Source organism: Martes martes (genome assembly GCF_963455335.1).
Source record: "Martes martes genome assembly, chromosome: 7".
Lineage (NCBI taxonomy): Eukaryota > Metazoa > Chordata > Mammalia > Carnivora > Mustelidae > Martes > Martes martes.
In genome coordinates this window covers 90,146,091-90,167,324 of record NC_137894.1, presented here as the reverse complement: position 1 = coordinate 90,167,324, position 21,234 = coordinate 90,146,091, and the positions used below count along the sequence as shown (strand labels likewise).

Below are 21,234 nucleotides of genomic sequence, written 5' to 3'. Positions count from 1 at the left end.
ATCACTAGCCATCAGGGAGATTCAAATCAAAACCACATTGAGATACCACCTTACACCAGTTAGAATGGCCACAATTAGCAAGACAGGAAACAATCTGTGTTGGAGAGGATGTGGAGAAAGGGGAACCTTCTTACACTGTTGGTGGGAATGCCAGTTGTTGCAGCCACTTTGGAGAACAGTGTGGAGATTCCTTAAGAAATTAAAAATAGACCTTCCCTATGACCCTGCAATTGCACTACTGGGTATTTACCCCAAAGATACAGACGTAGTGAAAAGAAGGGCCATCTGTACCCCAATGTTTATAGCAGCAATGGCCACGGCCCCCAAACTGTGGAAAGAACCAAGATGCCCTTCAACGGACGAATGGATAAGGAAGATGTGGTCCATATACACTATGGAGTATTATGCCTCCATCAGAAAGGATGAATACCCAACTTTTGTAGCAACGTGGATGGGACTGGAAGAGATTATGCTGAGTGAAATAAGTCAAGCAGAGATAGTCAATTATCATAAGGTTTCACTTATTTGTGGAGGATAACAAATAACAATGAACACCTGGGGAGATGGAGAGGAGAAGGGAGTTGAGGGAAATTGGAAGGGGAGGTGAACCATGAGAGACTATGGACTCTGAAAAACAATCTGAGGGTTTTGAAGGGGCGGGGGGTGGGAGGTTGGGGGAGCCAGGTGGTGGGTATTAAGGAGGGCATGTATTGCATGGAGCACTAGGAGTGGTGCAAAAACAATAAATACTGTTACACCAAAAAGAAATTAAAAAAAATATATATATATAGTATGATGCCAAATGAATGATCACTATTATTTGTGTGGATTGTACTTGGCAGATGAAGGCCAAGTTTGTCACAAGCTTATTGGGCTAGAGAACTAAAGTTGAGTTCTGTAAAGTCTCATTCTGTTCAAAATTACAGAAGGTAACCTGTTACAAGGTTAGTCAGTAGATATACAGGAGATAGTTTAGTAATCACAGCACACGGACAAAGGAACCAGTTGGTTTTTTCTGAATAACTCCTCAAGTCTGATACTTCAAACTTCCACTTTGAGAATGTAAACTACAGGGGTGCCTGGGTGGCTCAGTGGGTTGAAGCCTCTGCCTTTGGCTCAGTTCATGGTCCCAGGGTCCTGGGATGGAGCCCCGCATCAGGCTCTCTGCTCACTGGGGAGCCTGCTTCCTCCTCTCTCTCTGCCTGCCTTTTTTTTTTTTTTTTAAAGATTTTATTTATTTATTTGACAGACAGAAATCACAAGTAGGCAGAGAGGCAGGCAGAGAGAGAGGAAGGGAAGCAGGCTCCCTGCCGAGCAGAGAGACCGATGCGGGGCTCGATCCCAGGACCCTGGGATCATGAACTGAGCCAAAGGCAGAGGCTTCAACCCACTGAGCCACCCAGGTGCCACCTGCCTGCTTCTCTTCCTACTTGTGATCTCTCTCTCTCTCTCTCTCTGTGTCAAATAAATAAATAAAATCTTAAAAAAAAAAAAAAAGGAATGTAAACTGCAAGTGAATGACAATACCTGTGTTAATTGACCATGAGCACTGCCTCTTCAAGTAATTCTGGAGACAACCTGAAATATATTAAAAAATCAAAGAAATATTAGAAGTTTGAGGTTTCTGTGAAAACCATGTCATTTCCTTTATACAATTGTTAGTCACCCAGATTATAACCCAACTACGGATTCATCTTCTAAAATAGTATATATAAAGTTCCTCCAATTATGTATAGCAATTTCTCAAATGTCAAAATACCACATTTACTCTAACGGAAGATAATTTGACAGCTCTTATTATTATGTTTCACATTCAGATGGTGGCCTTGGTTCTGACACAGTTTTTAAAGTTTTTGTTTCCATTATTGATGATTTGATTAATTCCCTGCATGGAAACTTCCTAATCATAGATACTGTTAGTGCTATCACGCAGTTCTATACCATGCAACTGCATATTTAGTCCTACCACCTTCCCATTTACTTTATAAACATGTTATCTGAATTCAGTATCCATGTTTATTTACAGATTTATTGGTTATAGGTAGAGAATTTCAGTAAATGAATGGAATTAATTTTATTTGTAGCAAAACGGGTGATTTGTAGTTTACAGCACATTTCTCAACTCCACATTTCAGGATAACCTTAAATAAAAGACAATTTAGTCAACATCACATTGTATATCCAAACAAATGGATATTTGATAATTTATTGTTTATCTATTGACTATTTTTTAAAATAAAAGACCTCCCCAGAGTTTAAATTTTATTTAAATAGTAATACGAAAAAGAAAAAAAAAAAGACAGGACTAATGATTAAAATTGGGTTGAAGGAAATCAAATTATCTTTATAACATATTCCAGCTGAAGAGGTGGTAAAGACCTAAGAATCATACTGTTTATAAAACTGAGTTGCTAAATTCATGTTGTAAAACTTAATGGCCATTCCTGTGATGTTATCCATGGGTATACAGAGTGTCACATCAGTGTTCATGTGCTTTACCCACGGAAGCATCTCCATCTGTGTACTCTCTCCATTTCTGTTTATAGATTATGAAACATTCACCATGTGAATAACTCTAAAGTGTAGGGAATAACATGTACTGTACCCAATTATTATGCAATCTATTATCGTAAAGATTCTACTTAAACGAAATCATAAAGCAATACATCTCTATATATGCCTTTAAATCCTGTAACCAGCACAAATTTACAAAAGATTCCTATTTTAAAAAAATGAGTTCCATCATACTTGATCATGAAATATAAATGTTTATTTGATTACTACCTATCAAATTTTAAAATATATTGTTTTACTTGCTCCATGATTGTAGATATAATTTAGTAGTTATTTGTAATTGTTTGGATAAATGTAAAAAATACAAGTGCTAAATTAATATTTTATATTTCTGTGACCTAAAATATGGTATCTGATAGACAGTTTTTCTCTGTTGAGTTAAATTTAATGCAGTTTTTGATAGAACAAAGAAATAAATAGAAGAATGTAGATAATAAAAATAAAAATAAATTTTAATTTTAGAAGTCTATATAAATGATGAAAGATCTAATGGAAATCTGAAGAAATAATACCTGATATTCTGGAAAAGGAAACACTGACAAAATTTTCCACCCTAACACCTTTAACATTTTTTTTTGTTTTAAGTGTATATGGATAAAAATAAATAGAAACATAACTGAAAATCAAAATGTGTTTTTTCAGAAATACTGGCATATTCAAACAGATACAACTCAAGGCTCCATTTTTTAAAAACATCCATATATTCCATGAAAGACATTTATTAATTTCATCAGAAGCACCAGCGAGAAAGAACCAGCAAATATCAACATTAGCCACTGTGAACATTTATGGTACCAATCTCTGAAGATTGCTCATGGAGAATTTCTGGAACTCATCAGTAGACAGTATTCTCCCTAACATGTACATTAGTGAACAAAAAAGAAAGTTGTATCCATGACTGGTTGTCGAGAGTAGTTTAAGTTTTATTATCTGCAGCACCTTAAAAGAAAGGGCTTTAAATGAAGGCAATAAACTGTTTCTTATCACAAATTGGGAATGATTAAAATGCATAATTATAAATATAACTCAAAAGTAAGCTAACATATTGGAAAGCAAAACATTCATTAAATGTAGTGAGTTTGTCAATGAATGCATTGTTCTGTGTGCTGGGTGTGTCTGATCACCTGAACTAGATAAAAAATAATTTTGACTATAGAAAAACACAGGATCCCAAGGAAGATACACTGAGATCTCCTGGGAAACATTTAAGAACAGCCATGTGGCAAACAGACTTTCATATTTGGCTGACTGATCCAGGTTTACTCTTTAATAGAAAACACAGGTTTCACCAGGGCACAATCCAATATAGCCTTCAGTTCTCTTGTGCTTCTGAAAAGTCTGAGATACATATTTTGGATGCAATTCTATTGATCGCATAGAGCGATACAGATGTAACCACCTATCATTTGAGATGGCTGCTGCTGGAAAATCCCCAAGGAATAGAGGAGATAACTTGAACCTTGCCGAGTATCCTGATGATTACAAAACACCAAGTAGTGAAAAGAAAAAGGAATGGTGTCAAACAACATAAGCACTGCCTGATTATTTTCAGAAAATTATGTCAATATAGAAAGGAGGAAGGATAAAAAGAGTATTCAGTGGAGGTATAGGCATGATGGTGTGGGGCAGTGTTGTCCTACAATACATTAAACTTGATAAGTTCTTTATAGATTTTTGGGTACTAACCCTTTAGCAGATGTCATTTGTAAATACCTTCTCTCATTTTGTTGATCACCTTTTAATTTTGTTGATTGTTTCCTTCACTGTGCAGAAGCTTTTTATCTTTATGAAGGCCCAATAGTTCATTTTTGCTTCTGTTTCCTTTGCCTCAGGAGACATGTCTAGTAATAGTTATAGCCAGGGTCAGAGAGGATGTTACTGGTATTTTGACAGTTTCCTGTCTCACATTTAGGTCTTCCATCCATTTTTAATTTATTTTTGTGTAGGGTACAAGTAAGTGATCCAGTTTCATTCTTTTGCATGTACCTGTCCAGTTTTCCCAGCCCAATTTGTTGAGGAGACTCTTTTTTCCATTGGATAGTCTTTCCTGCTTTGTCAAAGATTAATTGACCCAAAAGATGTGGGTCCATTTCTGGGTTTTCTATTTTGTTCCATTGATCTATGTGTCTATTTTTGTGCCAGTACAACACTGCCTTGATCATTATAGCTTTGCAATATAATTTGACGTCTAGGATTGTGATATCTCCCACTTTGCTTTGCTTTTCCAATATTACTTTACTATGGGGGGTCTTTGGTGGTTCCATATAAATTTTAGGATTGTTTGTTCAAGCTCTGTGAAAAAATGCTGGTATTACCTTTATCAGGATGGCACTGAATCTGTGGATTCCTTTGGGTAATACAGATGTTTAAACAATACCTGCTCTTCTAATCCGTAAACATTGAATGTTTTTCCATTTCTTTGCATCCTCTTCAATTTCTTTCATAAGTGTTCTATAGTTTTCAGAATACAGATCTTTTACCTCTTTGGTTAGATTGATTCCTAGGTATCTTATGGTTTTTGGTGCAGTTGTGAATGGGATCAATTCCTTGACTTCTCTTTCTGCTGCTTCATTATTGGTGTATACAAGTACAACATATTTTTGTATGTTGATTTTGTATCCTGCAACTTTGCTGAATTTGTGAATCAGTTCTAGCAATTTTTTGGTGTAGTCTTTCAGGTATTCTACATAGAGTATCATGTTGTCTCTGAAGAGTAAAAGTTTGACAGCTTTCTTGATGATTAGGATGTCTTTTATTTCTTTTTCTTGATTGATTGCTGAGGCTAGGACTTCCAATACTATGTTAAATAGCAATGGTGAGAGTGGACATTCCTGCCTTTCTCCTTACCTGGTATCTCAAGTTTCTTAATTGCTTTGAAAATTGTTATTTTAAAAAAATCAGTTTTCACTTATTCATGTTTTCTGGTGTAGGAATTTGATTCTTATAAAATAAGTAAGTCATGGTGATGTGATGTACAGCATGGTGACTATAGTTATACGGTGTATTTGAAAGTTGCTTAAAGAGTAGATCTTGAAAGTTACCATCATAAAAAACAAACAAACAAACAAACAAAAAACTGTATGGCAATGAATGTTAATTAGACCTATTGTGGTGATCATTTTGCAATATTTCCAAATATCACCTGAAACTAATATAACATTTTAGGTCATTACATCGCCATTAAAAAAAAATTATTTTCCTTTAACCATATAAGTAGATGGAAAGGCTTTTTCTCTTCAGTAGATTTAATGACCCTTTAAATACTATTTTAATACATAATTTCTCTTGACTTTCCCTCATTACTTCCTTCATTTTACTTTTGGACTTTTTTTTTTTTCTTTTTGACATTTTAGGTAGGGTCCATACCAAACATGACCCTGAGATCAAAAGCCACATGATCTACCAACTGAGCCAGCCAGGTATCCCTGGACAAACTCAACCTATACAAACACAAACACACAAACACACATTGTAGAAAACACTTCTGGCTGTGTATGATAAAATAATGACTAATGAAAATGTAAGTAAATTTATATTTTAAAAACTCAGAACTTTGAAAGAAATTCTTTAGAATTGGTATTTCTTTAGTTAGTAAGATGTATTTTAAAACTCTATTTAAAATATATTCAACAACTGATAGATTTTGAGTAAAAGGCAGGCTAAAATTTTGATGCAGAATGAAATTTTTGTCTTAAATACATGTGAATAGTATCCTTCAATTGTGAATGTAGTTCTTAATTTATTTATCTTCTTTGGAATCTTATAAGTATTAATTCTACTTGCAAAGACAACTCCCAAATGGCTGTATTATCACACCCTTCCATGAAATTCTGTTACTATCCAACCAAGTAGTAGAAGTAAGTGTTGGCTATACCGGATTTCTTTCTTCCTTTCATTCCTTCTTCCATTCTTCCTTTTTTACAATGCAAAATTTTATTTAGGCTTGTTCAGTATAGGTAAGATATACTGGAGTCATAGAGCAATATGCATTAACAAGATACAACAGTTCATAAAAACTGAGTACTATACACATAAATTTCTTAAACATTCAGTCACCCAAAGAGAAAAGGCACAGATGTATAATGGGGAAAACTGTATCTAACCCTGAAAGTATGATAGGACTCCATCAGCAAGCCCAACTTTTACAATAAAACTATTTTACTGGCAACCTTGGCAGTCATACACCTACATCTATTCTAACAGCTAACTCTAGCATGGGTAAGAATGCCCTTATCCAGCACAGATCCTAGGATAGACATAGATTTTTACAAACATAATTGTGTTATGCTTTAAGGAAAGATTTCCATTTATAACTATACATTAAGTCACATAACAGTAATTTAACCCTACACAAAATGTCCTTTTAGCAACAAAGTAATTAACTGTTACAATTTCCAAAGTGACAAAGGTATTTAAACAAAGAAAGAAAAAAAATGAAAAGAAAAAAAAAAAACACACCCACAAAAAAGTAAATTGTGACAAAAGTATGTGTTGATTTGCTGGACAGAATCGCCCCCAAATTAAATGGCACTGTACAAAAATTTGTTGGAAAAAAGAATATTACAAAACTGAACCCTGCACATTTATACTCGAGTCCAAGCCATTTCGAACATGGCAGGAGTTATCTTTCTCATTCACTGTTTTCATTGATTGGAGTGTGTGTTATTTGAGTGACTTGTGAGAGTTTTCACTGCCAGTGTGAAAGTCAACACTTCCATACCCTGCACTGAGTTGGTTTGCGTAACTACTATCTCCTCTTCCAGTTCTCCCCTGAGCTGTTGGAAGCTTTATTACCATTCCCTGGAGAAGAAAGAAAGTCATCTCTGGTTATGTCCCTCTTCCTGTAAAATCTGGACCCAGATGTCCTCTGCCAGGAGGAACTGCCATTACTTGGTCCACTGGCCAGCCAACTGCAGTCTTTACCTGTGGCCTCTGCCTGTCATTCAGGCTCAGAAGATGTAGTTCTGCTGGTACTCGGGGCTGGAGCATGAAACTCCTCTTGTTGGTGCTGAGCCAAATACTGGCATGTCTCTTTCAGTTGCTGCTGAAAAACTAGAATGGTGCTCAGCATACCTTCTACTTCTGTCAAGTTGAATGATGAAGAATTCAGTTCATTCTAGCTGCGCTTAAGCTCCTCACTGTATTTTTTTTCTGTAAAGCCAACTTTGCTTCAAGGTGTAAAACACATCCCTGGGAAAGCTGCTAGAAGGAAGTTTTTTGAAGTGGCTACTTCTTTGGAATAGTGCCTCACCATCAGGCCTCTGAAGCCAAGGGCGGGGGAAGAGAAAAATGTCGAACACAAGGTTCTTCTGGTAAATTTTACATGAACAATTACAAGCTGGAAAGTATAAGACTGTGGCTTTTTTTTTTTTTTTTTGGCTCAAAAAGTCTAAATACTACTGTGGAAAGGAGTATTTAGCTGTCCCACCATAGCTTTTCCTAGTGGGATAATCAGGGAAGTCTCAACTGGGGAGTATGATTGTTAACTACTTCCAGCATAAACTTCCAAGTACACCGTTTTTTCAGGCTTGTTTCAGTTTGTCTTTAGTCTGTTCCAATTCACCTTTCATTCTTAGAAAAACAAAACAAAACAAAACAAAACAAAACAAAAAAAACCAAGTTGATTGCTGGTCTACCACTATTGATCTCATTTGGGCAATGCTTGGCTGCTGGACTTGCTTGACATACTGGATTTGAGTAGTATACATTTGTATCTCTTGCTCCTTGGTTGCTAGTCACATTACAAGGATTTTTTTCCCTGTGTGCAGACTCTTGTTGCTGGCTTTGGTTTTTCTTCAGACTCCCTTAAGCCAGTTACATCATTAGAATTAAGATCTGTGCACTTGCCCTCCAAAGCTTAGACATATACTTCATATTGTTTCCATCTTAGAATTAACTCATCTTGTGCCATAATTTTGAAGTCTATTTCACTCAGTTGAAACTTTCTGAGAAGAGTTTCCTCACTGGTCAGCTTGAATCCTCTCCAGACAGAAGCCATGCCGGCACCAGTCACATAGGCCAAGGCAGCACTGCTTGCTTGCAACCCAGGCCACCAGACATGCTACCCCAGCTCCCCAACTCCTAGTCCTGCCAAATCCCTTGTGCTCCTCTTATATTGGATATTTATTTATTTATTTATTTATTTATTTATTATTTTAAAATATTTTATTTGTTTGAGACAGAGAGTGAGCATGAGAAAGAAAGCATAAACAGGAGAGTGGAGCATGAGCAGGGGGAGGAGCAGAGGGAGAGGGAGAAGCAGACTCCTCATTGGGTGGGGAGACTAATACAGGGTTTGACCCTGGGACCCTGGGATCTTGACCTGAGCTGAAGCCAGGTGCTTACCCAACTGAGCCAGCCAGGTACAGCAATATTGGATTTCTCTTTGGCGTCTTTGAAACAACATTAATTCCCCCCTGAAAAATAAAATTCTGATTATATGTAGATGGATCCTACTAATACTGGATGATATGAACGAAGACACTGTTGGGCCACACTTGTGAACCAGATAATACTATACCAATTAGATCAATTTTGACAAATTTTATTCGACCCTACAACACAGATATTTGGTGCATGTTAGCTGATTATATGTAAGTAGTTGTGTATATATGCATGTATGCATATATATATATATGTGTATATATGCATATATACATGCATATATACATATATGCATACATGCATACACATATGCTGGTCATAGTTATAATTTTATAATTATAATTGTAAAGTCATGGATGCTTAAGGATTGTTCTATAAACTAGGTAATATTCAAACACAACATTACAGTTTTGAAAAGTAATGTACATAAATTACAGAATTTCCTTGACAGATTGTTATAATAACAAATAGATATATAGTACTATGGCTTCCATAGTAACAGCATAGACTTAGGTAACCAAATACAGGATAATTTCTTTTTAATGTTCATACCCATCCATGCCCATCTATATACATGATAAAAGCTTTTTTTCTTTATATACATTATTGGTTATACCTCATTACCAAAAATAATAATAAAAAAGGCTTGACTATATTACTCTAATATGTCTAAATACAAGTATATCCTAAAAATTTAGAATGATTGAAATTTTGGTTTTCTATTAACTATTTGCTATTGTTTATGTTATGGTTTGAGTTTCATGAAATATTATATTATAGACAAGATAGATAAATTAGAGATATTTACATTTCTCAAATTTTATATGCAGATTAATTCTTATCATTGAGAAGATTGACTTAGATCTCTCAAATTCAGATGTGGAAGCATATATGTGTGTAACTGGGTTTGCGACATGATTATAAGTGACATTTGGGACCAAATAATTCATTATGGGTCGTTGTCCTGTACATCCCTGGTCTCTATATCTGCTAAATGATAGTAATAACCAACACTACTCCCAGTTGAGATAAGTAATGAATGTATATAACTCAAGCAATGTGTAACAAAGATGTTTCCTGATGTTGCCAAATATTCCCCAGGAGACAGATTGGCTCCTGTTGTGAACAGCTGGTCTAATGTTTTAAAAATATTCATTACCAGCCAAATATATATTCAAGATGATCAGAAATAGATTTATATTTATTTTTCAAATAGTTCAAATACTTACATATTCAATCTTTGATGAATTTTCATGGCCTCTTCTAATCATTCAAATCTTGGGTCTTTAAAATATTTTAAAATATTAGATAAATCAGCAAATTTCTTTCTTAAAAAAATCTCATTTAATAATATGTAATGAAAAAAATCATATAATGTGTATATGAGGAACTTTAAAGGGTCTAGGGGTTCATACTATACATAAGCTAATGAATTTGCTTGCTATGGTTTTATGTATGTAGATAGATTCCTGACTCAAAGACGGACAGTTTATTGTTAATCAATAGCAGTAGCCAGAGTATCCACTTTATTTCTGTTAGTTCTCTGAGTCCCAGTTTTAAGGGGAGACAGACACAAAGAGAGCCAGATTATAATTGCACACATAGGGTGTATTATATTATAGGAGAGGAACTCAGCATTTAGAGAATTCAAATCTCTTCTAAATTGAAATTAGTGTACCTTCCCTTTGTTTCAGAGCTGACAATATTTTTATCTTCAAGGCCACTTGCTATGAAAATATCCTTGCAAAATAGTCTGGAAGAACATCAGCCAGTGCTTTGAGCCCTGGGTGTTTTTTGCAACGAATGAATCATTGAATGCTACATCAAAAACCAAAAGCAAACACACAAACAAAAAAACCCCACGAGACCCAGGGAGAACTGTTTCTCAACAGGTACTTACTACACACAGATAGACTACATTAAGTATAAACTCAAATTAAATTATTGCTAAATAAATGTTGAAGCAATTTGAAATCAAATATGTGTGACATATACTGACTTTATCACCAGAATAAAAATATAAAACCTATATAAGACATATAACTGCTCATCCCAAATTTCAAAATGAAAGTAACCATGCTTTTAATTATCTATCTGTTTTCCATTCTAGAAAAAGAGTACCCTCTGGTAATTATAGAATCATAATAGAGAGCTAGCCTGCCGAGATTCAAATTTTAGGTAAGCTACTTACCAGTGATACAACTTTAGAAGAGTTTTCTTTCTTTAACTGTTCATCTTTCAGCATTAGTTTCTTCTGTAAAAAAAGAGGAAGATACAAGTACCTATAACATCAGCTATTGCTAAAATTATACATGGTAATTCACACAATGTATATTGCATAGAAGAAAATAAATTCTTAATAAATGCTATTGTTATTTCTTTCTCACTGTGTGAGTGTATTCAATGTGCAAGTCACTAGAACAAGCATTGAAATGTCAAGATAAATAAGATATGATCCTTGATCTCATGAAGATGAGGGTTGTTGGATGCAAGAAACATTCACCAAGGGACGCCTGGGTGGCTCAGTGGGTTAAAGCCTCTGCCTTTGGCTCAGGTCATGATCCCAGGGTCCTGGGATTGAGCCCCACATTGAGCTCTCTGCTCTGTGGAGAGCCTGCTTCCTCCTCTCTCTCCCTGCCTCCCTCTCTGCCTACTTGTGATCTCTTGTCTGCCAAATAAATAAATAAAATTAAAAAAAAAAAAAAGAAACAGTCACCAAAAGTTATTTATTTTATTTTATCTTTACATATGGTAAAGATATGTAGAAAATAATGCATTTTCTATTAAGGTCTAAAAATTTTTATGTGATAGGATTAAAGAAAAATATAAGCATAATTTATAAATTAAGAAATAATGTAGTGGATTTTTTTAATTTAGCCTAAAGAGTGAGTTTTCCATATCTTTGGAAAATATTTAATAACTGTGTTTTGTATTATGGTGTTTTGGAGGTTGAATAAAAATTAAAATGTAATAATGTCATTCTTTGTTTAAAACTATTTAACTTAAATTTATGGTTAAGACACTCATTCTTAAAAAATTGAGTATATAGTGTATCATTGTTCTGTTTTAGCAATTTAGCAAAATAAGAATGGTTCTAACATTTATTTTACTACTGTTTCTTTGAGTTCTTTTCCCTCTATATATAATTTCTAGGAAACTAAATTTACCTTAGATTGGTCCTTATATTAATTTCTGATTCTCTGAATTATATTTGAGAGGTTTATGGGTTTAATTACAGGCTATTTGATTTTTTTAAAATCTCTAACTTTTCCTTAGCATTAATATTCCAAAATAGAGGTAAGCGTCATATTCTTGATATTTTCTATCACTACAGATTCTTTTTTGTTTCTTTGGCAATTTGGTATACTGTTTCCTTTCTTGAATAATCCTCCTCCTCTATGATTCAGTTTACATACTAACTCAGCAAAAATTCTCTTTTATCATCCTAATGAAAATTTAGCCTATATGAATTTCTATAACATTCTTCCAAATTTCATCCATTATTTGTTTATTTAATCAATATTTTTTACACATTAACTATGTGCCAAGTACTCTGCAATGTGCCTAAAGAGAGATTAAATATGGTACCACCACTTCCTCTCCATGAACATAAGGTTTAGAAGTGAATATTGAGGTATGCCTGTGTGGCACAGTCCATTAAGCACTGGACTCTTGGTTTCAGTTCAGGTCATGATCTCGGGTCATAAGATTGAGCCCTGCACAGAGCCCCATGCTCAGCACAGAATCTGCAGAGGACTCTGTCTCCCTCTCCCTCTGCCCCTCCCACACCCACTCCTCTCTCTAAAATAAATAAATCTTAAGAAAAATAAGTGAATATTGACACACAAACTCACTATTTTCATTTGCACACGGGAGCACACAAAGGTGAGTTATAAGCTTCTACTTGAAAATAATAGGACACATGGATGGCTTGGTCAGTTAGGTGTCTGCCTTCAGTTCAGGTCATGATCCCAGGGTCCTGGGATCCAGCCCTGCATCAAGCTTCCCGCTCAGGGAAGAGCCTGCTTCTCCTTCTCCCTTTACCTGCTTCTCTCCCTACTCACACACACTCTCTGTCAAATAAACAAATAAATACATTTTTTTAAAAAGAAAATAATAGGACACAGCTAATGAATAATAGAGAAAATAAATTCTAGGGAGTAGAAGAGGGGGAAAGAGAATATTAAAAGCCAGGTATTTTTTATTGAAATTTTATGTTTGGTATGTTTGGAATACAGGTTATGTGATAGGTGAAAAGTTGATGTAGTTCTTTGGAAATGTAGATATTAGATTGGGATGGGTCTGAATATTGGAAAACTCACATCATGTGCTATTATTGTCTTAGACTTTGTTAAAGGCACTTTTAAGGAAAGATTTGACAAAATTACATTAATTTTGAAAGCATTTGACTCTGGCAGTAACAAAGAAACTATTTATGAGCAAATATTAATTAATTAGAACTAGAATAGCTCTGTTCGATGCTATACTACTAGTGCAAGAGAAAAATGACAATTCGCTTCAAAATGTGTTTCCCCAGTTTCTTCTTATGGTTCTGTTTCGTCCTCCTTCCCTTTTACTTTTACCTCTTTATGTAACAGAAAGAATGGAGATACTTGAGGTATTTAAGAAACCCAAACAGTTCCACAAGGCTGGAGTGAATGAGCTTGTGGACAATGGAGGGTAATGAAGTCAGGGTGTTAAAATGAAAGTAATATTATGTTGTATAATTATATGCAGTATATATTACAACCTACACACATGCAGTTATAGAACTGAGATCAAGTATGTTGGTCATATTAAGAAATAGGAAGGGGGGACGCCTGGGTGGCTCAGTTGGTTAAGCGGCTGCCTTTGGCCCGGGTCATGATCCCAGGGTACTGGGATCGAGTCCTGCATCGGGCTCCTTGCTCGGCAGGGAGCCTGCTTCTCCCTCTGCCTCTGCCTGCCACTCTGTCTGCCTGTGCTCACTCTCTCTGACAAATAAATAAAAAAAATCTTAAAAAAAAAAAAAGAAATAGGAAGGGGCTCTCTCACCTATTAAAATATTTTATCTGCTATATAGGTCATATATTCATATAAATTAATTATATATAATTATAGCATTAATTATTATATAATAATCATATAATATTAGTTATATATAATTATGTAGTATTATTTACTTTTGGTATTCAGTACTCTTGGCCTATTATTTTATGGTAATATCCTATAAACACAGATATTCCCCTGTTGTATAAGATACTGTATCTTGGTTCATTCCACATTTTCTAAATATCTGATTTTTTTTCATTCCAAGTTCATATCTGCAAGGCAGTCCATTCTATACTTTTAGTTATTTTATCCATTATCTATCTGTTTTTATTAGTTTCATTAATATATTTTAGGGACTATGCACTTGCATCCAGTTTTATCATCCTCATAGCCATCATTCTTTCCTGGATTTTTAACAACATTAAATGCTCACTTCTAGAATATATGATAAATCTTCTTCAAATCATCACCATTTATTTATATCATTCTACGGAAGGGTTTCAAAGATCTATACTCCCAGGTATTTTGCATAGTCTTTTTCTTTCCATTTATTTTTGAAAGACATTATTGTTTGATAGAAAAATTGGATATCCCAAAATAGATTACTTCAATCTGTTTCAGAATGAAATGTTCCTTTAAAGAATTATGGGTCTAATCATATTTTCTTTCCCTTAAAAGCATGTGATTTTCTTATGTGGATGTCCAAAATATTTTTTTTATTATTCTGAAAACCCAATAATTTCACTGTGATATGTCTCACTGTTGAACATTTTGGATTTTGTTTCACTATGTATTGTGTATGGTTTTAAAATATGTATATTTGAGTTTTCATTCAGGAAATTTTTCTTAAATGAATGATTTTCAATTTTTTTTCTTCTATTGATTTAATCATTCTGGCAGAAGTGTTTTTGTTATCTCCTTTAACCATAAATCTAGAAACTTGTTGCCTCTTTTTTTTTTTTTGCTTCTATATCATAATTTCAGCTCATCATTTTTTTATTCCCTGAGATTTCTGTTATGTCAGTTCACTCCTGTACACCTTTGAGTATAGTCTAAAATGATTTTTTTCTATTTTATTTCTAAGTTTTGTGAGCTGTCCTGTAACACTGTGCTATAGTTTAACCGTCTAATTTTAAGCACATTCTGTTCATAGGAATTATTTTATCATTTTCTTAATTTGTTATAACTCACTTTGAAATATTGTTGCTATTCTCATCTTCTCTGACACTGTATTTTTCTAGTGTGTGTGTGTGTGTGGTGGGGGAGTGTTTAGGTAACCTTTGGACTGTTACTTCATTAATTTTTAACTTTTGTTACAAAATATGTATATGTGAATTGATTATCATTCTTACTGATTTTTCATGATTAAAAGAGCTGACTTTTCCTAGATTATTAGGAGGACTTTTTCACATACAGTGAAATGATAGAGTAGGTTAGCTTCCCCTACTCTATCAATGATATTCAGACTCTTCCCTTTGTATGATATTCAGACTCCTCCCCTTCCCCCATGAGGGATTGAAAAGAAAGAAAGAAAGAAAGAAAGAAAGAAAGAAAGAAAGAAAGAAAGAAAAAAAGAAAGAAACCTTTTGTTTTGTTTTGTTTGTGCTCACATCTCTATCCCTCGTATATGATTCAATTCAGAGTGCTTCCTTTATATCTTTTTGTATCTTTCAGAGCTCAACAAATCTGTCCCTTAAAGTAGTTCTCTTGTGTTTATGAAGTATTTTGCTGTTATACTACTTTGCACTTGGCCTCCTTTGAACCTCTCTTCGTATTTGAACCACTCTACATCTGAAAGTCCCAGAATTTGCACCTAGTATTTCTGCCCCTTGCAGAGTTTTGGGGTAAACTTCTATCAATTGGAAAGGAAATTTCTCTTGCACTTTTCAATTATTGAAAATGTGTGAGGATTTTGAATTTTGTCAGTTTTCTCAGATTTGCTCACCTATTTGTTACTCTGCCTAAAACCTCTTGCTTGGGGTATAGAATTTGTTGCATTATCTTCATTCTTAGACCTGCTGGATCCTTCCATATTATACTCTCTATTGCTTCTACTGAAAAGCCATTGATCCTGACTACCTATCCCTATGTTCAAGGGTTGATGCGGATTCCTCGTTACCTAGCATGGTTGAAGATGTCATGTGTGGTTGTTTCCTTTCCTCCTCCAATTCAGTCTGTCTGTTGAGTATATTTAAAAAATAATAATAACAGTGCTTGTACTATATTCTTATAAATGGGAGTCTTCAATCCTGATAGAAGGCATGGGATTGTATGAGGAGCCTCATAAATAAACAGAGGTAGACAAGAGGTCCACGAACAAATAGTACTTGTAGGGATTGGCAAGTGAAAAGGACAGAATAGAAAACAGTATTAGAGGAGAATCTGGCAGTTTGGAACCAGAATTTTAAAATGTTTCGATAAGGAGGGAATGCTGCTGATGGGTGAAGTAATATAAAAACTAACATGAGACTGGATTGCTTTTATGTTAAAATAGTAAAAGATCTCTGGAAAAGTTTGCAATATGTGAATACAAATAGATTTCTAAAAGATGATGTCACTGGTCAATAGCTCTCCTCAAGAGTATACTTTCCTCTTCTCCTTCTTTTTTTCTTAATTAAATGATTGAGAGAGAGAGAGAGAGAGAGAGAGAGATAGAGCGAGCTTGCACATGCAAGTGAGTAGGGGGCAGGAAAGGGTAGACAAAATCTTAAGTAGACTCCCAACTGAGTGGGGAGCCAGATGCCAGGCTGGATCTCAGGCTCCTGAGATTATAACCTGAGTTGAAATCAAGAGTTGATGTACACTTAATGACTGAGCCACCCAACCACCCCATGAGTACACAATTTTCTTAAGGATTGGTTGTCAATTAGAGAGTTTGTTTCCAGTACTGTAAATGCAAATAGTATTTGTGGATTTTCCAATTCATAAGGATTCCTAGAATCCACACTGGAATGAAGTATGTTTAATAAATTAGCAGAAAAAAATAGAAATAGGAACTTTTCATATTCAGTGTTTTTGTTTGTTGTACTGTACCAGTTATTGTCTTACTGCCTTCCAGCTCCAAACTGACCATGTTAGACTGCTTTCTGAAATGATACTTGACCCTTCAAATAGTATTTTGTTTGTTTGTTTGTTTTGTTTTGTTTTTCCTGTTATGCTGTCAAGAAGCTTTGTCAGTAGAAGAAACTGAAGAGGCGTTCCAAGAATAGTTTTTCTTCCCATTTCAGTTCTGCTGACTCACAGCAAGGGACTCCGACACGCACTTGCACCTCTTCGGTGCCCATTCCTGTGGAACACAGGGGCCAGCAACACTAAGTGGCTCACAGCTTCTCTGAGCACGCAGGCCCCTCCACTTTGGAGGACATTCTCTCCAGCTCCTTCAGTGCTTGCAGGTTCTTCTCCTCCCAGCTCCTACAGTGCATACCTGTGGGCCCTCTGCTGCCCCCACCTTCCTTACTGCCTTCTCCCATCACCAGAGAGTCACCTCAGACTTCTGAATCACATCCAGCTTCCCCCATGTCCTGTTCCTTCCGTACCTGATAGCCGGCAGCCCCCACAAAGGACAGCTTTCCTGACATCCCAGAGGGCAGATTTATGGCAGTTTCTACTATAGGGTTAAGGTTAGGGTTAAAATTTAAAGATAAGGGTAGGGTTCGGTACTTCTTTGTCATTCAGTGAGCAGCAGCTCTGCCTTCTGTAAAAAGGCTTGCACATCAGACTCAGGGAAGCAGGAGACTACTGCAAGGCATTTGGTCTCAATCCTAGGGTTAGCGGCTGCTGTTTCTATATTTAGAGTTCTCTACTTCTTACTAGACAATCCCTTTTTACTCCAGTCCCCTGTTGCAATTAATAATTCTTTATATTGAAACTCCCCTGTTTGAATTAATGCGTAGTATCTTTCTCCTGATTGGACATGAACTGATATATGTATGAATGCAAGACAATGCAAAAATCATAGTCCACAATTCCATTTATTGATCTCATACTGTAAGTTTAAATTTGACAGTCTCATTATCATATGATCTCTCTGATATGAGGAATTTGAGAGGCAGGGTGGGGGGTCATGGTGGGTAGGAGGGGGACAAATGAAACAAGATGGGATCCAGGAGGGAGACAAACCATAAGACTATTAATCTCAGGAAACAAACAGGGTTGCTGCGGGGTGGGGGTAGGAGGGATGGAGTGGCTGGGTGATGGACACTGGGGAGGGTATGTGCTATGGTGAGTGCTGTGAATTGTGTAAGACTGATGATTCATAGATCTGTACCCCTGAAGCAAATAATACATTATATGTTAATAAAAAAATAAATTTGACTGTCTCTTAAGATTCAGTATTAAGATCATTATTATTATAAGCCTCAACATCACCATATTTTGTACTGAATATTCAACATGAAGGTGGCACTGTTTTAAAACATGCATATATGTATCAAGTCAATTAATCCATACAAAAACATGTAAGGAAGATAATATTATTTTTCTATATATCTAGATGAGTTAACTGATGCTAGATAGTTTAAATATCTTGTCCAGTATTACATAATTCAGTTAACTGGCAAAACTGAGATTCACATACAGTGGTCCTGGCTCCAGAATCTGTATTATCAACACTGCATTATACTGTGTGAAGGTTTTCTTGCACTTAAAATAGGCATGCCCCTGTCAAATAAGAACATACTTGTATTATTTGTATTAATAACACAGGTAAATATAACCTAATCATCTCTCTCTGTAGCCCTATCTTGGAATATTTCTCCAAAGCCAAGAAAGACAATGAAGCCACAGCACATGGCTGTATAATTTTCAATTACATTAATTATAGGTCCTGATCATACCTAAACCTGTTTATCATGGACATTCAAACAGACACAGTAAGTTTGCCAGAGCACTAAACTATCTTGTTGCCATTATATATTTAGATTTTCATCCAGAATTGTCAATTATTTTTTTCTTTTAATATGTGTTTATTTTCATTATAGTTATAAAAGTAACTGGAAAAAATGTAGTGTATCCAAATTTCACAAGTCACGTACTCAAGCTCATTCAATAGCAAATTCTGTATGCCCTGGATTTTCTTTCCGTACTTACCACTTATCAGTATCTGTTTTTTGTGTAGGTAAATACATATTGTCTGCCCCACCTTATAGAATATAAGCTACTTGTGGGGAAGAACCAAATCTGTCTATTTCCTTAAAGCTTAGCACAGACCCAGTTTGTGCTGAATGAATGAATATATAATGAAACCTAAAATAATTCTTTCCAATTTTATTTTTTAGTACCTTTAAATACAGAATGAGTTTTTCTTGGGGAAGAGAGGGGGTCTGTTTTTGTATGTTTAAATGACTTAGGCGACACTGTGTTTTTAGTTCTTCTCTATTCACCAACATATGTTAACACCAATCTCTTAAAAACAAGTTATATTATTTTATTCTTAAGCTGCTGCCTATATTTGATAGGTTTTGAACACTTTGTGCTTGATAAGAGTTGTTGATGGATTCTTTAATCTACAGTTTCTAACTAAACGAGGAAGTATAATGAAGTAACACAATACACTGCATTTTCTAGGTGTCAGTGTGTGGAATTATGTGCTCCTTCTAATGATGCTATGTTGAGGAAATGGAATGTAAAGTATCATTTTGAGCCTGTAAATGTGGCATGATGCATAATGAAAAAGAAAAAGTGGCAGTTGTTCAGAGATATGTTGGTGGAGCCTTACTGCAGAATTGTAACAAAGAATACTGAGGGTAAGCTAGAGGATATTTTAAGCTCTGCTTTTATCTTTTTTATTTGTTTCTTCTCCAGTTCTATGTTTTAATTAAAAGAGTAAATTGAAACAGCCTGAATCTTTTAGCACCAGTGTTCTCTAGGGATGTTACACAGCCAATTGGGTTAAGAACTAGGCATCTGCAACATAATTTTCAGCCAACTAGTCAATGACTAGCACTCTGGCCCTGGATAAATCTCATAATCCCTTTGTAACAGTTTCAATACTGGCAAAGTATAAGGACAAGTTTGTCAGCTCACAGTTCTACTCACTAGGAATGAAATGACTCTAAGGCAATACTCATGACTAAGGGCTACTGAATTCACTTCAAACTCAATACTACAAAGGAAAAAAAAAAAGCTGACAGATCTTGATGATTTACTTTAAATCATGATACCAGGAATTTCATTAATACTCAAAAAGACACTAAAATATTTAAACAAAAATAATGAACATGTAATATCTAGTTTGCACAGTAGACTTATGTATAAACACCAAATAGATTATTCATTTCAGCAGACCATTTCACTGACATTTTTCACTTTCATTTACTGATGTCTATGGAGGCAGTTAGTGAGATTAATAATTTCAGATATAAATGTGGTTTAGTATATCAGGTTGGATTTTGGTTTAGACAGCTATGGCCTTTATAAAATTGAGTTACAGACAAATTTCTGTTTAACAGATAGACTTAAATGTCCAAAACAAACAAAACTAAAAATTAAAAATAAACTCTATGAAAATAAAGCAGATACTCTAATAGAAAAAAGCAGCAAATTTTATCCCTGCCAATTCCTTATTCTAGTGGAGCTTCACATATAACATCCAGGCAATCAGAATTTGTATTTTCAAGATACTCTGCACATATGAATTTCTGTTTAACACATTATATAACAACGCCTTCTGTTGACTACACATATACGACCATTCCTGAATGAATTCTTTTAAATTATAGATGCCTGATATTAACGCTATGAAAGTGGTATTAGAGCAGAACTGGAATGATTTGTATTCTTTCATCGCCTTTGCAAATACTTCAAATTATTTTTATTTACTCACTCACTTCTCTTTCTTAGCAAACTGTGTGTGTGTGTGTGTGTGTGTGTGTGTGTATGAATGAGTAATAAAATTGTATTTCAGCCAGAAGACTAGATTGAGTTTAACTATCTAGATTCTTAGAATTCCTACAGGACTAAAGAAGAAAAAAATAAGCAAAACAGCATAGGCATTATGGAAAAAAACAAAACGAAGAAAAGAAGGAAGGAAGGAAGGGAGGGAGGAAGGGAAGGAAGGAAGAAAGAAAGGAAAGAAGAAGATGAAAGAAGAAAGAAAGAATGAAAGCAAGGGGGAAAAAAAGAGGAAGGTAGTGGAAGGGAGAGGAGAAAAGTGGTGTCATGACCCCTATCAAAAGGCATTTGGATTTATACTTTTAAACATGTTGAGTTGTTTGAGTGATTGTTGCTAATCTAGAATCATTCTCT

General features: G+C 34.9%; 1 pseudogene across 1 annotated transcript; it reads right to left on the bottom strand.

Moving 5' to 3' along the window:
* Nucleotides 1–7,134: 7,134 nt before the first annotated feature.
* On the bottom strand, nucleotides 7,135–17,567 carry LOC308346702 (pre-mRNA-splicing regulator WTAP-like; annotated as a pseudogene). The gene is made up of 3 exons: nucleotides 17,526–17,567; nucleotides 11,150–11,212; nucleotides 7,135–7,776 (listed from the first exon to the last, which is right to left on the bottom strand). The product of its transcript is annotated as a pre-mRNA-splicing regulator WTAP-like (transcript).
* Nucleotides 17,568–21,234: the final 3,667 nt, after the last annotated feature.